Raw genomic sequence first — 17,999 nt, forward strand, 5'->3', positions numbered from 1 at the left:
GTGAGAAAAAGGATGGAAGTATGAGACTCTGTATAGACTATAGGGAGCTCAATAAAGTCACAATCAAGAACAAATATCCTTTGCCTAGGATAGATGACATGTTTGACAAGTTGAAAGGAGCAGGAATCTTCTCGAAAATCGATCTACGTTCGGGTTATCATCAATTGAGGATTGCGGATAACGATATACCAAAGAATCCATTTAGGACTAGATACGGTCATTATGAGTTCACAATTATGCCTTTTGGGTTGACTAATGCACCTGCGATATTTATGGACTTGATGAACCGTGTATTCCATGCATTTTTGGACAAGTTTGTAGTGGTTTTCATAGATGACATCTTAGTGTATTCGAAGAGTGAAGAAGATCATGCTGAGCACTTAAGGTGTGTGTTGAATAAACTTAGAGACAACCAATTGTATGCCAAATTCTCGAAGTGTGAATTTTGGTTGGAGAAAGTTTCACTTTTAGGACATTTTGTGTCAAAAGAAGGAGTTGCAGCGGACCCTGCAAAGATTAAAGATGTTAGTGAATGGCCTATACCTAAGAATGTCACTGATATTCGAAGTTTTCTTGGTTTAGCAAGATAATATAGGCGCTTTTTGCATGATTTCTCTAGAATAGCCAAGCCAATGACTACTTCGATGAAAAAGGAAGGTAGGTTTGAGTCGAATGAACTGTGTGAGGAAGCATTCCAAGCCCTGAAGACGCGATTGACAACCGCGTCAGTGCTAACTCTACCAGAAGGAGGTGATGCCTATGATGTGTATATTGATGCGTCAAAGAATGGTTTGGGATGTGTATTGATGCAAAATAGAAAGGTTATTGCGTATGCATCAAGACGGTTGAAACCGTATGAAGCTAGCAGCTACCCATGACTTTGAGCTAGCAGCTATAGTGTTTTCATTGAAGATATGGAGAAAAAACTTGTATGGTGTATAATTTAAGATATTTACGAATCATTAGAGTTTGAAGTACATTTTCACACAGAAGGATTTGATTATGCACCAACAACGGTGGTTGGAATTGATTAAGGATTATGATCTGGACATCCAATATCACAAAGGAAAAGACAATGTAGTTGCATATTCCTTGAGTAGAAAATCAAGTCATAGTGTGAATGCGTTAGTAGTTGCTAATGAGTTGTGCATGGATATGCAACGATTGAATATAGAGACCGTGATTGGTAAATGTCTAGAAGGCACGATGAATGCGTTGACTATTCAACCATCGATATTTGATGAGATTAAAGAGAATCAAGTGGGAGATGTAAAGTTAGAGCGAATCATGGAAAAGATTTTGCCTGGATAAGAAACGGAATTTAAGATCCATGATGATGGAAGTTTGAGGTACAAATGAAGGTGGTGTCTGCCTTAAAAGTGTGAAGAAATTAAGGAAAAGCTTATGACAGAAGGTCACAATATGCCATATTCTGTTTACCCAGGTGGTGATAAGTTGTACAAGGATCTGAAGAAGGTTTGTTGGTGGCCAAGAATGAAGAATGAAGTAGCTGAGTTTGTAGCTAAATGCTTGACTTGTCAAAAAGTCAAGATAGAGCATAGGAGCCTCAAGGAAAGGTTCAACCATTAGTAATTCCGAGCTGGAAGTGGGACTGTATTTCGATGGACTTTGTCACTTGTTTGCCCAAGTCGAAGGTTGGAAATGATACCATTTGGGTTATGGTAGATAGAATGATCAAGTCAGCAGTGTTTTTTATACCAATAAAGGAGACCTGGAAGATGGAGCAACTTGCTAAGGCTTACAATAAGTATTGTGTGAGACTACATGGAGTTTCTAAGGATATCGTATCAGATAGGGATTCAGGGTTTCTTTCAAACTTCTGGAAAATCGTGCAAAAGAATTTTCAATATTGAAAATGAGTACATCGTTCCATCCAACCACAAATGGACCATTCAAAAACTCGAGGATATGCTTGTGCATGTGTGATAGATTTCTAAGGAAGTTGGGAAGATAGCTTAGATTCGATTGAGTTTTCCTATAACAATAGCTATCGTGCCAGTATAAGAATGGCACCATTTGTGGCCACTACTACATTTCTAATCAAATGCAACGGTTTAAGAAGGTGTAATGCGACACCTCACGTAGAACCGTCGAAATAGATGAGGCTAATGCGACGGTTTCCTCTATATTACACCATGAAGTTGGACTAATGCGACGGTTGTGATAAATCGTCGCATTAGATTGTCTAATGCAAAACCTTTTGAGGCTAATGTAACGCCTGTGAAAATAAATATTACCACGCATTAAATTGTCATAATATTACTCTTCTAGTCTTTTCCCTCCCATTGTTTTCCAAAATTTTTATACCCCCCTTGTATTTTTCCCCCAAAATTTTAAACCCCCGCCCTTGTAAAATTTCACCCAAAATTTTCATAACCAAAATTTTCATACAACTTGAATTGTTACCAAAAAAAGAAAGAAAAGAAATGGAAAGCAGAAATTAAAAACACAGAGACTAATTATTCTAGAGAGAGGAGGGAGACTCGAGAAATTCATGAATTAGGTTGACGCTCCTTCTTCGCAATTCAGGATTCGCAATTCGCAGTCACATTTCTAGGGTTTACAGTATCTGCAATTCGCAAGTGAAGGGTTTAGAAGGCCTACAACATCACCACGAAGAAGGAAGGGGACGACGAAAGAATGAGAAAGGTCATCCCATTCAAACTGTAATCCCGTACATCAGATTCAAAAACTCTCGCAAGGTTTGTTATTTCGATTAAATTTATGTCCTGAATTGCGTTTAGGGTTTTCTATTTTGATTAAATTTCTGTCCTGAATTGCGTTTAGGGTTTGCTATTTAGGATTTTGATGATTTGCAATGATGGTTTTTAACCTGTCATCTCTTTGCAATTTCAATGGGTTCACTTTATTCAAAGATGAATTGATTTTCGCATCCTTTGTGCTTCAACGTTGTCTGGTTATGTTTTTTGTTTTTCTTTAGCAATATCTTTAATTTACTTGATTATGTATTTCGTATGCAATTTTTTTTTTTACTTGATTCGTAATTTGGTTCTGTTTTTTGTTTTTTCCTGAGAAGTGTGTTGGTGTTAAAGTTGAGAGTTAACTTATGTTCAGGTTATTCTCATAGTTTAGATTTCTGAATGTTGGATTTGTTGACCGTAGCCCGTACAAATCCTTAATTAGTGAGCTACCATATGGATAACAATTTTAACTTCTATTCGATTATGATGTTAAGTTGTTTTGGTTAATACTTAGAGACAACGGTAAACATTTTGTCGGGGGAAGCTTTTTCACTAATCTTGACATGGTTGAGACAAGATGTAGGTAATAAAATCTACATCAGCGCCCTGCTTGTTATCTTTTGTTGGTCTTTACAAGGTGTACGGGAATGAAGATAACCTACTAGACCATTCATTTCCTACCAGAGGATCCCACCACTTGACAAGCCTTCCGGCAGAGCAGCCGCAAAGGTAGTTGGTAAAAGCAATATAAACGCTTAGGAGACCGCGCAGACCAAAAGGTCTGTGGGACAACGACCTGCTAGACGACAATGGAGGCATGTCGTTAAGCAAAAGGACAAATAACAAGTACATCGTCGACGTACACGTGGCAACATCTGAATAGGCCAAAGTACTAAATAGTACGCCTATAAATACTGTCGTCCCCATTCATTTGCGGAGACGTTAAATGCAAGTACAATTCTTAACCCTCTCTACTTTCTCTCTCTAGTATTACTTCATTTGCTGACTTAGGCATCAGAGGGAGTTTCCTCGGTTAAACCCCCGAGGTTAGCTTACGTTCGTTTTGTCTAACAGGACACCATCTCCAAGCACAACATCTCTCCTGTTCCATACTCGGAACAAGTGGCGCTAGAAGGAGGGGTGTTCTCTTAAGCCTCATTCTCTAAGAACATCCAACCCCACACAATGACTGAGTCTAGTGAACCAGTGATCCAACAAATAGAACCACCCACTTCCAAAAACAACCAAAGACCTACCGCAATACCCCAGTTCGGCATGCCTCAAAGTGTTGGCCTGCCAAAAGAAACACCTCAACCCAGAGCCATGGCAACCCCTAGCCAGGGCATCCAAATCCCAACCGGTGCCTCGCTGGTGCGTCTGGGAGCTCAGTTTTCACCTGATCAGATGCGCACAACCTTAGAAGTCCTAACTTTCCTTACTCGGACAACCCCCAAGCTTAGGCCATGAGGCCACCTCCAGAAACTGAAGTCGAGCAAAGGAGAAAACGTCCCAGACCCCAGAACAGCCCCAATGTTTGAAGGAGGAATTTGCAACAAGACATGGAGGGGGCAGACAATCAAGAGCATGAAGCTGAAAGCATCACACCTAGCAGAGCTCAACCCCAGGCAAGGACAGAGCAAATACTCAGTCCAAGGCGTCATTCCACATCAGGTATGCCGAATCCCATTCGAGCTATAGTTAAGCCTGATAATTCCCCGTTTTGTGATGAAATACTTTCTGAAAGAATGGAGAAAATAAAAATGCCCACTTGCAAGTACTCCGGAAAGACAGACCCAGTTAACCACCTCTCAGCCTTTGGAAGGAACATGATGCTATACACCAACACAGACTCTATGTGGTGCAAAGTGTTCCCATCCACACTTGAAGGGATAGCGCAGAGCTGGTTTGATAAAATACCTAGGGGTATTATAACTTCTTTCAGGCAACTATCCATCTTGTTTCGCACCCAGTACGTGGCCAATATCGCTAGGGAGAGGATGACAGGAGAGTTGATGTCAGTCATCCAAGGGTCGCAAGAGTCCCTCAGGGATTATATCTCCAGGTTTAACATGAAAGCATCAAACATACCTAAGTTACAACAAGAGGTGGCTGTTCTAGCAATGATGTCTGGTCTACGGGACGGAGAATTCAAAAGTTACTGGGCAGAAAGTCATTCACAACCCTAGCAGAGGTACTAGGCAAAGCGAACGAGTTCATAAAAAGCGAAGAAATTGGCAAGGCAACTTCTCCGAGGTATGTGGCAGGTGAGAATAATTATAACAGCCAAAGCAAAAGAGAACCATACAAGAAGGAATACCCAGATAGAAGGGATAACCAGCAGCCCAAGAAAGACTAGCATGGACCCAACAGAGGTAGGGGCAGCGAATTCAGAACTGAGAAGAGAGGTAAGTTCAGTGAGGATACCCCTTTAGTTGCATCTAGAACTCAAATCTTTGCTATTAGCAAGGAAGATGAGAAGTGGCAGAGACCACCCAAAATGTACAATAAGTACAGGGACCCGAAGAACTATTGTGATTTCCACAGAATTCATGGCCACCTCACAGAGGAATGCACTCACTTGAAAGACAATATTGAAGACTTGATTCGTAGAGGATATCTTACGCAATTCAAAGCAAAAAGCTCCTACAGCAGAACCTATGAAAATAGAGAAGGGGACAACAAGTTCGAAAACAAGAAAGCCGACTACAGACCGAATAACCCCGCAGACCAGAAGAGGTCAGGAGACATATTGGTCATCACAGGAGGACCAGTACATGCTGGGACTACCCCTAGCGGTGCCAAAGCCAGTGTAAATGAATTCAAGCACCAGGTAAATTACCACAACTCAGGTAAATGGCCTGCCCCTCCAAAAATCCGCATTGCACTTTTACAGAGGATGATTGCAAGGGCATAATTTACCCTCACGATGACCCCATGGTGCTAGCCCCGAGTGTTGCCAACAGGAAGATACATCGTATTTTGATAGATGGAGGCAGTTCTGCAAATATCTTATTTTGGCCAGCCTTTCAAGAACTGCAGATCGATGACAAACACGTAAAACCAGTTAACTACCCAGTGATTGACTTTACAAGAGCAACGGTGATACCAGAAGGAATAGTGAGCCTGCCAGTACAAATTGGACAGGGTAAGGATATCAAGGATGTCATGGTAGATTTCATGATAGTAAAAGTACCCGCAGCCTACAATGTCATCCTGGGCAGGCAATTCATTCATGATGCAGGAGCAATGGTCTCAACTTATCACCTCATGATGATGTATACCACAAATGATGGTCGTTCAGCTAAGGTCAGAGGTAATCAGGAGCAGGCCAAGAAATGCTATCACACAGCTCTGAAACAACCCCCCAGACCACCACCTTTGGTAGAGGAAGAACTTCCCCAGTCCATAAAGCGGAAAAGAGCAGAACGTAAGAAAAATATGTTGCTGAGTATGGAGAATTTTGAGCATCGTGAGGAAGGGTTAATGAAGCCAACACCCGCAGAGGAAACCGAAGAAATAGAATTGGAAGAAGGGGTAGAAGACAGAACAGTGAGAATTGGCACGGACATGGATCTTTCCCTCGGGGTAAACATCATCGGTCTGCTGCGTGAACACGCGGATATCTTCGCCTTCTCGGCTGACAAAATGCCTGGAATTGACCCTAGTGTCAAGGTCCATCGACTGAATCTCAACAAAGAGGTCAGGCCAGTGAAGCAAAAGAAGAGAAGTTTCTCTGCGGAGAAGAATGCAGCCATTCAAGAAGAAGTCAACAAGCTTCTAGCAGCTAAGTTCATAGAGGAATGCGACTACCCAGAGTGGCTGGCGAATGTTGTCATGGTCAAAAAAGCAAATGGCCAGTGGCGGATGTGAGTGGACTTTACAAATTTGAACAGAGCATGTCCAAAGGACTGCTACCCGCTGCCCAGGATAGATCAATTGATAGACTCTACGAGTGGACACGCCCTGCTAAGTTTTATGGATGCATTCTCTGGATATCATCAAATTAGTCTACTAGAGTCAGATCGAAAGAAAGCTGCTTTTATCACAGACGCAGGGGTCTATAATTATAAAGCCATGCCATTTGGTCTAAAGAATGCGAGGGCGACATATCAGAAGCTTGTAGACAAGATATTCGCAGGGCAATAAGGTCGAAATGTCGAGGTATATGTAGATGATTCCATAGTAAAGAGCAAGATGGGAGCAGACCATATACAAGACCTGCGAGACACATTTGCCACGCTGAGGCAATATGGCATGAAACTCAATCCAAAGAAATGTGTTTTTGGGGTAAAGTCTGGAAAGTTTCTGGGATTCTTGGTCAATGAAAGAGGAATCGATGCCAATCCAGAAAAAGTGGAAGCCATATTGAACCTGCCAGAACCAAAGAGTGTAAGGGGCATTCAGAGACTAACTCGGAAGATGGCAGCCCTCACCAGGTTCATTAGCAAGTCTGCAGACAAATCTCTCCCTTTTGTCCAGCTGTTGAAAGGAAACAAAACGTTCAAGTGGGGACAAGAACAGGAAAGAGCGTTCGAGGAAATAAAAAAACCACCTAAAGAGTCTTCCGACCATAGCCAGACCAGAGGTGGGAGATGTGTTACAGTTGTACATCTCTGCTTCGAGGAAGACAATAGCAGCAGCCCTGATATTGAAAAGGAAAAGGTCCAACAACCGGTTTATTTCGTGAGTCACATTCTCACGTCAACATCGTAGAGGTATCCACTAATTGAAAAGATGGCATTCACCATCATGATAGCAGCCAGAAAGCTAAAGCCATAAGTTGACGCTCATAAAGTGCAGGTATTAACTAATCATCCCTTAGAAAAGTCATTGCAAAGACTCGATACCTCGGGCAGACTTTTGAAATCGGCAGTGGAGCTCTTAGAATATGATATTGAATATAGACCCAGGACTGCCATAAAGGTGCAAGCATTAACAGACTTCATAGCAGAGGCCTCGTATGAAGAGGAAGAAGAACCTTTAGGGACTTGATGGCTCAGCCGCTGTCAGAGGGTCAGAGGAAGGCATTATAATGACCTCACCAGAGGGCAACGTTTTTTAATATGCCATAAAGTTCAAGTTCAAAGCTTCGAATAATGAGGCAGAGTATGAAGCAGCAATCGCAGGCATTCAAATGTGCAAAGCAGCAGATGCTAAGAAAATTGTGTTAAAAACAAACTTACAGCTGGTAGCTAGCCAATAGAGGGGTGAATATGAAGCTCGAGAGCCTTCCATGTAGAGGTACTTGGCCTTGATGAAAGAAATAGTAGCCCAGTTAAAAGGTTTTGAGATTCAGTTGGTACCTAGGGCAGAGAACAATCAAGCAGACGCCCTATCAAAATTGCCAAGCTCGACATTACAGGACTTAGAAAGAACGGTGATGGTAGAGGTCCTGGAAGAAAAAAGTATCGATAAGAAGACAGCAGTGAACTTCATTAGCACAGACCCACAATGGTATGACAGTATAGTGTCGTACAAACTTGGCAGGGGTCTTCCTATAGCAGAGCCAGATCATAAAAAGGTAAAACGAAACGAGCACTAGTTCGTCATTTACCAAGGAAAGTTGTACAAGAAGTCTTTCTCTCTTCCTTTGATGAGATGTGTATCAACATGAGGGAATATGTGGAAATCACATTGGTGGCAGAACACTGGCTTTAAAAGCCCTCAGGGCAGGATACTATTGGCCAACCATGGTAGGCGATGCACAGTCATACGTCAAAAAGTGCGATAAATGCCAAAAGTTTGCCCCAGTAATCAATCAGCCTTCCAATGACCTGCAGCCAATTATCAATCCCATACCATTCGCTCAATGGGGAATGGACATTCTGGGCCCATTCACAGCAGCAAGTGGAGGAAGAAAATACTTGATTGTGGCAGTGGATTATTTCACCAAGTGGATTGAAGTAGAGCCTACCAAAAGCATAACAGCCAAATGAATGAAAGACTTCATTTGGAAAAACATCATAACAAGGTTTGGTATCCCAGAAAGTTTGGTCTTTGACCATGGGACGCAATTTGACTGCACACCCATAAAGGACTATTGGGTAGAGCTAAAGGTAAAATTCGCATACGCATCAGTGTGCCATCCTCAGAGGAATGGACAGGTTGAGGCAGCAAACAAGCAGATCTTAGGCGCATTGCGAAAGAAGATCGAGGACTTTAAAGGCGCATGGGCAGATCTCAAACTTGAAATTATGTGGTCCAACAGGACAACCGAGAAAGAAGCAACTGGAGAAAGTCCATACAAGTTAGCCTTTGGGGCTGAAGCAGTGTTACTGGTAGAAGTCGGTCTGCCCAGCTATAGAGTGCAGTACTATGATGAAAGCACTAATGAACAGCTCATGAGAGAATCACTAGATCTTTTACCAGAAGTAAGGCTACACGCAGAGCTAAGACTCGCCGCAAATAAAGAGAGAATGAGCAGAGCCTACAACAAAAGGGTCAAGCATAGACCTATGCAAGTAGGAGACCTGGTCCTTAGACGAACAGCTGCCACTAGAAAAGGTAAAGCAGAGGGAAAGTTTACTGCGAATTGGGAAGGACCATATCAGATCACAAGGGAAGTAGTTCCTGGCTCATACCATCTTATGACAATGGATGGGAAAGAGCTGAAAAATAGCTGGAATGCCAATATGCTCAAAAAACATTATGTCTGAAACGAATGATTGTATTATGATAAGGCAAGAAAAGCCAAAAATGTCTTTTTGTATCTTTTTCATAGAGCACACATAATGAAATGAGCTTAGCTATTCCATAAGAAGATTATAATAGGACACGTTACATTAAGTAGCCAAGATACACATCATGATGCATACTTTCCACATATAACTTGGCCTGATCAGTCAAGTTAGCTGGCGGAAAGCGTCATGATGAACCTCTTGGTGAAAGCATCGCAGAACGTTTAATGAGTTTTGTCTTGGCCAAAGCCAGAACAATTCAAAAATCAAAGCAGCCCAAAGGGTTGGCTAAACATCGCCGAACGTTTTATGAGTTTTGTCCTGGCCAAAGCCAGAACAATTCAAAAATCAAAGCAGCCCAAAGGGTTGGCTAAACATCACAGAGCGTTTAATGAGTTTTGTCCTGGCCAAAGCCAGAACAATTCAAAATCGAAGCAGCCCAAAGGGTTGGCTAAACGTCGCAGAACATTCTATGAGTTTTGTCCTGGACAAAGCCAGAACGATTCAAAGTCACACCTATTTGGCCCACAAGGCTGAATATACATCGCAGAACAACTTTATGAGTTTTGTTTTGGCAGAAACCAGAACAACTCAAACAATCAAAACAGCCTGCAAGGCTGAATAAATGTTGCAGAGCCATCTACGAGCTTTGCTCTGGACAAAGCCAAAGCAATTCGGGAGTTAAAACAGCCTGCAAGGCTGAACAAGAACCGCAAAGAAAATATTGGCAAACACCAGCTACAATAAATTTTTGATAAGTACTTAGCAGCAAAACACGAAAAGCATATGAAACAAAATGCACATGTTAACATATCAATGACCGGCGGCTATACCTTCATTAAAAACCAAAGGAATTGTAAAGTACAACCCTACAAAATGGCCCTTGGCAGCAAAAAATCAGCCCAAATAGAAGTAGAGCAGGAATAGTTATCAATATTATTTCAAGGCAACACAAGTGCCACAAAATTAAACTAAGTACCAAATAGAATTGTTTAAACTAAGTATTACATAACAGATCTAGTAACACAGGAAGAACAAGGTGATAGCCGCCACACCCATTATTCGTTGTTGCCCTCGGCATCATCCTCATCAGAGAAAGGCAAATCCCCTGGGTGAAGGTTCTCAACGCAGAAGTCAGGCACTTCACTTGGCTCTGCGACACGACCTTCGGCAGCCTCAGCTTCTCGCAACTCCCTGAGAATAGTAAGATGCAGGCCAGCAAGCCAATCTTCCTCAATCAAAGCCCAGTCAATCTGCGGGTACTTGCGCTTGATAATCAAGGAAGCCGCCTTCGACCCACCATCAAACCTCTGGGTCAAGAGAGCATATTGAGCGTCAGAAAGGCAAAACGTTCGCACTGCAGCATCCACCTCCTTCTGAACAGAGCGACGGAGATCTGCTAGTTCATCAGCATGCCTCTGCTCAGCAAGGCTCAATTGCTCCGCCAACTCCTCAATGCATTTCCTCTCTGCCTCTATCTCCGACTGGGCCTTAGCCAAATTCTCCCCAGCAGGGCGCAGAGCCACGACCTCATTAGCCAAGTTATCTCTCTCAAGAGAGATAGTTTGCACATTGGCATTAGCGATCGTTAGTGAGGAAGAGGCCCTTTCATTCTCCAAGGTCAGATCTCGAATTTGCCTGTCTCTCTCTTCCAACAGGGCCAAATGTTGATCATACTTCCCTTGGTAGTAAATGAAGAAGTCGCAGAGCTCCTTCACAGCACCCCTAGCCTAAAATTAAAGAGAAGATATACAAAAAAAAATAAGTGCGAGTTAAAGAGAAGATATACAAAAGAAAGAGATAAGTGTAAAAACTATGTAAATCATAAAACTTACCTCTAGTACTTTTTGACAAGCATTAGCTCCAGGGGTATAAATGCGCTCACGCGGATGATCAGCTGGCAGCGCTATTCCTCGCAACATCCGATATGCCAGCGTTCCACCCTTTTTCGGGAAGGTAGCATATAAGGACTCGTTCTCCCTAACATCCCAGTTGGGAACGAAGACACCTTCGCTAATTTGCCCTGTGGGGAAGAAAGCATCCAACTCCGTGTTCACCTCAGGGCGAACATCAATAGATTCCTTCTCTAAAAATTCTTTGTTTCTAATATTCACATAGGACGGGATGGATGACTCAGGCAACTTCAACTGCTCCTCCAAATAAGCAGCCAGAGCAGCAGAGGAAGAGGGAAGAGAGGCATTACTTTGATTTGCAGGAAGAGAGGCATTACTTTGATTTACCGAGAACTTTCTCCAGTGCAATGATGTTTGCCTTCACGTTGCACAAAAGGAACGTCTTGCTCCTCATCCACGATCTCCACTTGCTCGGATACAGAGGAATTCACAACTTGATCTGCCTGAGCGGACCGCAACCGATCCGCAGCAGTCCTTGCAGCATCTGCAGAAGTGTCTTCCATCGTAGAGCGAGAACGACGATGGCCTGAAAGATTGCTTCCTCCACGAGTGGTCTGACCACGCCGCGCAGAGGAAGGAGTTGGAGGAACAACTCGAGGAGTAGGGCTAGGACGCGACGCAGAGGTACCCGCCCCCATATTTACTCCAGCGGAGCCCCCACCTCTACCAGTACGACCAACAACAGAACCTCCACCTCTGCCAGTACAACAAGCAGCAGAACTCCCTCCCCGGGCAGTACGACGAGAACTAGCCCTGCGCCCACCAACAACATCGGCAATGGTCCGATGCGCATCAGCAGGAACCTCAACAGGCTCATTGGTAGCAGGGGTCCCGTCATCTTCCAGACCCAGAGGACCCATCTCAAGATGTTGGCGACCTAGCAGCACAAAAACATAAAGTGTTAAAAGAGTACAAGAAACAAACACGCAAAAAAAAAAGCTAAGTACAAAAAAGATCGAAAGAAGAATACCATGGGGATGAGTATTGCACAGGTTCATAGCGGAAAGAACGTCATTTCGCAGAATATAACTGGACTGTGGAAGCCAGTACTTCGGTGCGCAGCCAACGTGTTTGCCGTTGGCATCGCGCTTAACGACGGAGTCAAACCACTCATAAGCAGCATCCTCCAAGTTATGACTGATAAGAACTTCAACACCCTCCATCTTACCATTGGGAGGAACAAAAGTAAGAGGCAGAGGAAAGTCAGACGGAATGCGCGCAGCCTGCTGGGCCTGGCCTTGCTGTTTGTGCGGCGCGCTTGGCTTGCTGGGCGATGGCCTGGCTTCGTGCTGGGCCTCGTCCGGCAGGCCTCGTCCGATGCTTATTCGTACGATGCGCTTCCGATTAAATTTCTGATTCCGGAATTCATTTCCGATACGAACAATATTTAATATTTCCGATTCCGGAATTAATTTCCGTTTCGAACAAATATTTAATATTTCCGTTTCCGGAATTATTTTCCGATTCCGGTAATATTTCCGATTCTGACAATATTTCCGTTTCCGGCAATATTTCCGATTCTGGCAATATTTCCATTTCCGATAATATTTTCCGATACGTACCATGTTTCCGTTTCCGGCAACATCTACGACTTTGGATAATATTTATTTTTCCGATACGATCCATATTTCCGTTTCCGGCAATATCATCGTTTCCGGAGTATTCATTTCTTGCCTGTGACGATCTTAGCTCCCACTGAAACCAAGATCCGTCGGTTCCGAATATTCATAGATAGAGTATCTAATGCCATTAGATACTTGATCCGTTTACGTACTATTTGTGTGACCCTACGGGTTCAGTCAAGAGTAAGCTGTGGATTAATATCATTAATTCCACTTGAACTGAAGCGGCCTCTAGCTAGGCATTCAGCTCACTTGATCTCACTGAATTATTAACTTGTTAATTAATACTGAACCGCATTTATTAGACTTACCATAGAATGCATACTTGGACCAAGGGCATTATTTCCTTCAATTAAACCATGGAAAAGGGACACATTACGACGCACCCTTGAGAGGTGCGTCACGGTTCTCAGAAAACTAACCACTTTGACTTTGCTATTTCTCCTTTTATTTAACGAATCTCAAATTATGGGACGGGATACGTTCTGTTCGATTTATGGATCGATTGCGACAGAACGCGTGATCAGTTTTGCAGCGTGAGGCTTAAGCTTCGGGGTTTAGAGTCAATACTCAGAATATAATTGTGTGTTGTGTTTCCTTTTCACGTCGAACTTAAGGCCCTATTTATAGAAAAGAGTTCGTGGAAAGATAGAATTGCATAACTCTAATCCACGAGGAATTAGGAAAAAAACACGTACCAGGTATTTTCAGCGCCCATATCCAGGCGTTGAAAATAGGGTATGGGCTGTTTTTCTTAGTCAGATTCGGATTCCTAGAATCTGGAGTATTTGAGATTTAATTGAGTCCTTTAGTGCGTATTAACCTTGTGACGGGATGCGTCTGGGCCCGTTACGAACTCTAGGCTCGTTAGGATTTTAATTAATATGTGACTCTTACTTTCGAATCATATTAGGAATAGGATTCTCTCGCAATTTCTATCTCATTTAGGATTTATGTTGGAGTGCAACACCTAATTCTGACAGGTTTCTATCTTTTATGACTTGCCACTTTTAACAACTACCCATTACGGCAGTTACTATTTTTAGCAGATTTCCATAATTAGCAGGTTTCTATAAATAGCAGGTTTCGGGTGAAATGAAAAGGGGTAATGAGATTCATTATTTTATAGGAGATGCGTTGTCAAGTGGAGATTTACGTTTTCATCATCGAACCTTCCCTTTCGCGAATGGGGACAAAAGTAGGTGTCTACAGTTAGCCACCACTTTGACCGAGTCTTGGAATAAGACGATGGTCAAAGTACTAGACGGAGTGCGCCACACAAGCCATGGTGACCTGTTTTTGCGAGGGTCTCACGAGCCCCCGAGTGATAACATTCGACTTAAGGGTCATCACTTGGAGTGTCGACATATCCCTCACGTGTCATTGGGATTTGTCAACGGATAGTATAGAAACTTCCTCACACATTATTGGAAGGATCTACAGATGTTTTCGAAATCAAAGCTATAAAGTGTAATTGGGCCTGGCCAAGCCCAACCACGAGGTAAAAATGTTTTTAAAGATTCTCATTTTCAAGGCTAGTTAAACGAGAAAACTCCCTTGTTTTTATGGGACGTAAAACGAAGGAAAATCCAGCACATCGCTCTTTTTTTGGAAAAAACGGAAAACGAATCCTTTAATTTTTGGAAAAAGGGAAAACCAATCACATCGTTCTTTTTTGGAAAAACGGAAAACCAATCCTTTAATTTTTGGAAAAAGGGAAAATCGATCACATCGTTCTTTTTTGGAAAAACGGAAAACCAATCCTTTAATTTTTGGAAAAAGGGAAAACCGATCCTTTAATTTTTGGAAAAAGGGAAAACCGATAAAGATTATCGGTGCAGCGACTAAGGACCTGCGCGGTTAGTGACGCAGACCCCGCCGGCTAAAGATGGCGAGCCTGTCCGCAAAGGGTGGACACCCCGTCCGATAGAAGTGGACGAATCTGTTTTTGAAATTTGAAGATAAGGACCTACGCGGTTTGTGACGTAGACCCCGCCGGCTAAAGATGGCGAGCCTATTTTGAATTTGAAGACTTTATTTTTCGAAAACTAAGGACCTGCGCGGCTAGTGACGCAGACCCCGCCCGTTGAAGGTGGGCGAGCCCATTTTGAATTTCTTACTTTCTTTTCATTTTGCCTATGTAGAAGGGCTTTTGTGATTACGACCTATTGGTGGGTCGCAATATTTCCTGATTAGGTGTGCCCTATAAGTGGGCCCACACTGAGTATATTTCTGTTAACGATGTTTTTAAAATACCGTTTTTTTTCCTTTTCTTTTTTTTTTAGATTATCCAAACACGGGACTTGTGTATAGCGCAGCCCAGGAATGTGATTTTGATCGCGCGCTCTCTGTTGGAGTATACTTTTCGCGAGCCCCCAAGCACTCGGGCTTTGGTGGTCATTTTTCGCATACTTCATAACGTCTTTTAATCATGTTTGGGGTCGAGCTCGTATGTACGAGCGACCTTTCATAGTGGTGTGCTACTTTGGCGAAGCCATGGGGTGCGACTTCAGTCTTCGGGCGACAAAGTTTAATATCATTCGGTTTAGCTTGGCCCGATTTAATCCTTTGACAGACAAACTTTTTTTTTTGAGAAACCAACGACTTAACAACATTTTTTTGGTGTTTCGAAGAATGACCTTGATATTTTTCATTTTGAAAAGTGTACATATATGTTTCTTGAGACAAGTCTAAGTTTCGACCAAGTTTTACCATTCATTTTTGCTATTTGGGAGCTTAAAGGTGCTTTTGGGCTTGATCTTAATTGTTCATAGGGCCTCGTGTCTAGCAACACGGTTTTAAGTCTTTTCCTGCTCCGCGTTTTGTGAAATCTGGGCCTTGGGCTGCATTTTCGGCGCCCAAGGCTGGGCGTTAAATATTTCGGCGCCCAGCTTCGGGCGCTGAAAGTCTTTTCCTGGCGAATTTTGACTTTCGGATTTCTTAACGCGTTTCCGAATGGGATCAGGATGCCACTTGATGCGTTCAGCTATATATAGGGGCTAGATACGTCCCTTATTTTCCATCACTCTCAATTTCCTTCTTTCTTTGCTGTGTTTTAATTACTCCTTGCTTTCGTCATGTCAATTCCCACTTTCTCACTCCAACGGGCTGTTAGGCGTTGGCTACGGGCCCTTAATCCTACAGAAAAGGCTTTATTGAAAGAATACCACTTAGAGGCACTTTTAGGCTTACAACAAATTAACATTGACTATAATTTTCTGCACGCAGCCCTAAGCTTTTGGGATTCCAATCATAATGTTTTTGTCTTTCGGGGCAACGAAATATGTCCTTTGCCAGATGAATTTGCTGCGATCCTTGGTTATCCTACTAATGATACCCCTGCCACTCCTTGCACTATCGAAGAGAGTAAAACAACCATAGGGGCTTTCCTAGGACTAGATGCTAACATGCTTGCTGAAGTTGTTTTAGGTGATGAGGTTAATTTGGCAAAACTTGTAAAACACCACTTTAGGCCTAGTAAGAATATGACCGAACAGAAATTGAATATTCGAGCCCTTGTATTTTGCTTGTTGAATCATTATTTGCTGTCGAATAACAATGACGAGTTCGGTGACATAAGGTTGATCCCCTTGATTAGCCAAATGGAAAGTTGCTATTCTATTATGCCGTTGGTTGTTGCCGAGACTTTGCTGAGTGCGGATGAGCTGAAGAAGGATGCCAAATCTGAACATTTTAAGGGAAGCCCCCTATTACTGCAGGTAATCGATTTTGTCTTGCGCACGTGCACACATTTTTTTGCGTACACATTTTTTTATTCGTCCTGCCTTGGGGCTGAGTTTCAGCGCCCAGGGCTGGGCGCTGGAATTTTTGGCGCCTGGTCCTGGGCGTTGAAACTGCGCCCCAGGAACCGTTTTCTTTTATTATTATTTTTTGATCGTACCCGTTTTTTGCAGATTTGGCTCGTGGAACGGCTTAGACTCTTGGAAGCTCCTGCCGATCCTAAACATTATCGCCCTATAGCCTTGGGTAACCGAAAATACTTGCACCAAGGCCAGGACGAGGCCGAATGGGCCTCCTTTTTTACTTATGGCATTTGTTCTATTAAGTGGGTGGTACCATGGTGGGGTTTGACTACTATGACGGGGGGTTCTGATGTATCGGTTTATGTTTCTTTGTTGGGGCTATCTCGGCCCATTTATATTTTCCCTTACCGAGTCATGCGTCAATACGGTTTAAGGCAGACTATCCCCTTTTCTGATACGGTACCCCCTAAGGTAGCGGCCTTTTCACAAGCACGGGTTCTAGCGTGGGCTAAGTATTATGATGGTCTCCCGCGTTGGGCCGTAGCTACAAATGGCTTTGTGGGTCTTTCTGAAAACTACAAGTTGTGGATGAGCTCCGATGATAAAGCTGTGAGGACCGAGGCTCAAAATGGGGAGCCGGCTGAGCTTTTGATACCTCGTATTCGTGTTAAGTATGAGGGTCCTGATTCTGCCAAACCTCGTACCTATGGTATTAAGACTGTGAAAGCTCGTCCTGATCGAAAGCGAAAGGAAGTTCCTCCCCGTTCCAGTTTCAGGCCTAAAAAGATGCCTAACATGAAGGGGCCTACTGTTGTTAAAAGAAATGCAAGCTCTCGCGGAGATCGTCGCCGGAACAATGTATGGGTTAGGAAGGCTCAGCCGCCTGTAGAAACAGTGGCTAGTCTAGTTGATGATAATAATCCTTCTCCCACCATTGTCTGTGCCCTTGAGGCTGAGCGGGCTATAACTGAGAATCTTTCTGAAGTCTTGGCATCTTTGGAAGTTAGTGTCCAGGAGCCGGTTCTTATGGAGATTGATATTGGGGCAGCGCAGAAGACTGTGGGGGTGGATCCTGCGAACATTGCCCTCTACAAGACTTTATTTGATGATCCGGAAGAACTAGAGTAGTGTAGTTCTTGCTAGGGTGTAGGTGCCCTTTATTTATTTCAGTTGTGTTTGTTTTTTCATTCCTTAGCACTTTGTTTTTCTTCTTATTATTTTTCAATAAAGGCGTATTTTATTTTTTCATTTTCATTGTTTTGTTTCTCCTTCTTTTTATATTTTTACATGTCTAACACTT

This window comes from Spinacia oleracea, chromosome 5, assembly GCF_020520425.1.
Source record: "Spinacia oleracea cultivar Varoflay chromosome 5, BTI_SOV_V1, whole genome shotgun sequence".
Classification (NCBI taxonomy): Eukaryota; Viridiplantae; Streptophyta; class Magnoliopsida; order Caryophyllales; family Amaranthaceae; genus Spinacia; species Spinacia oleracea.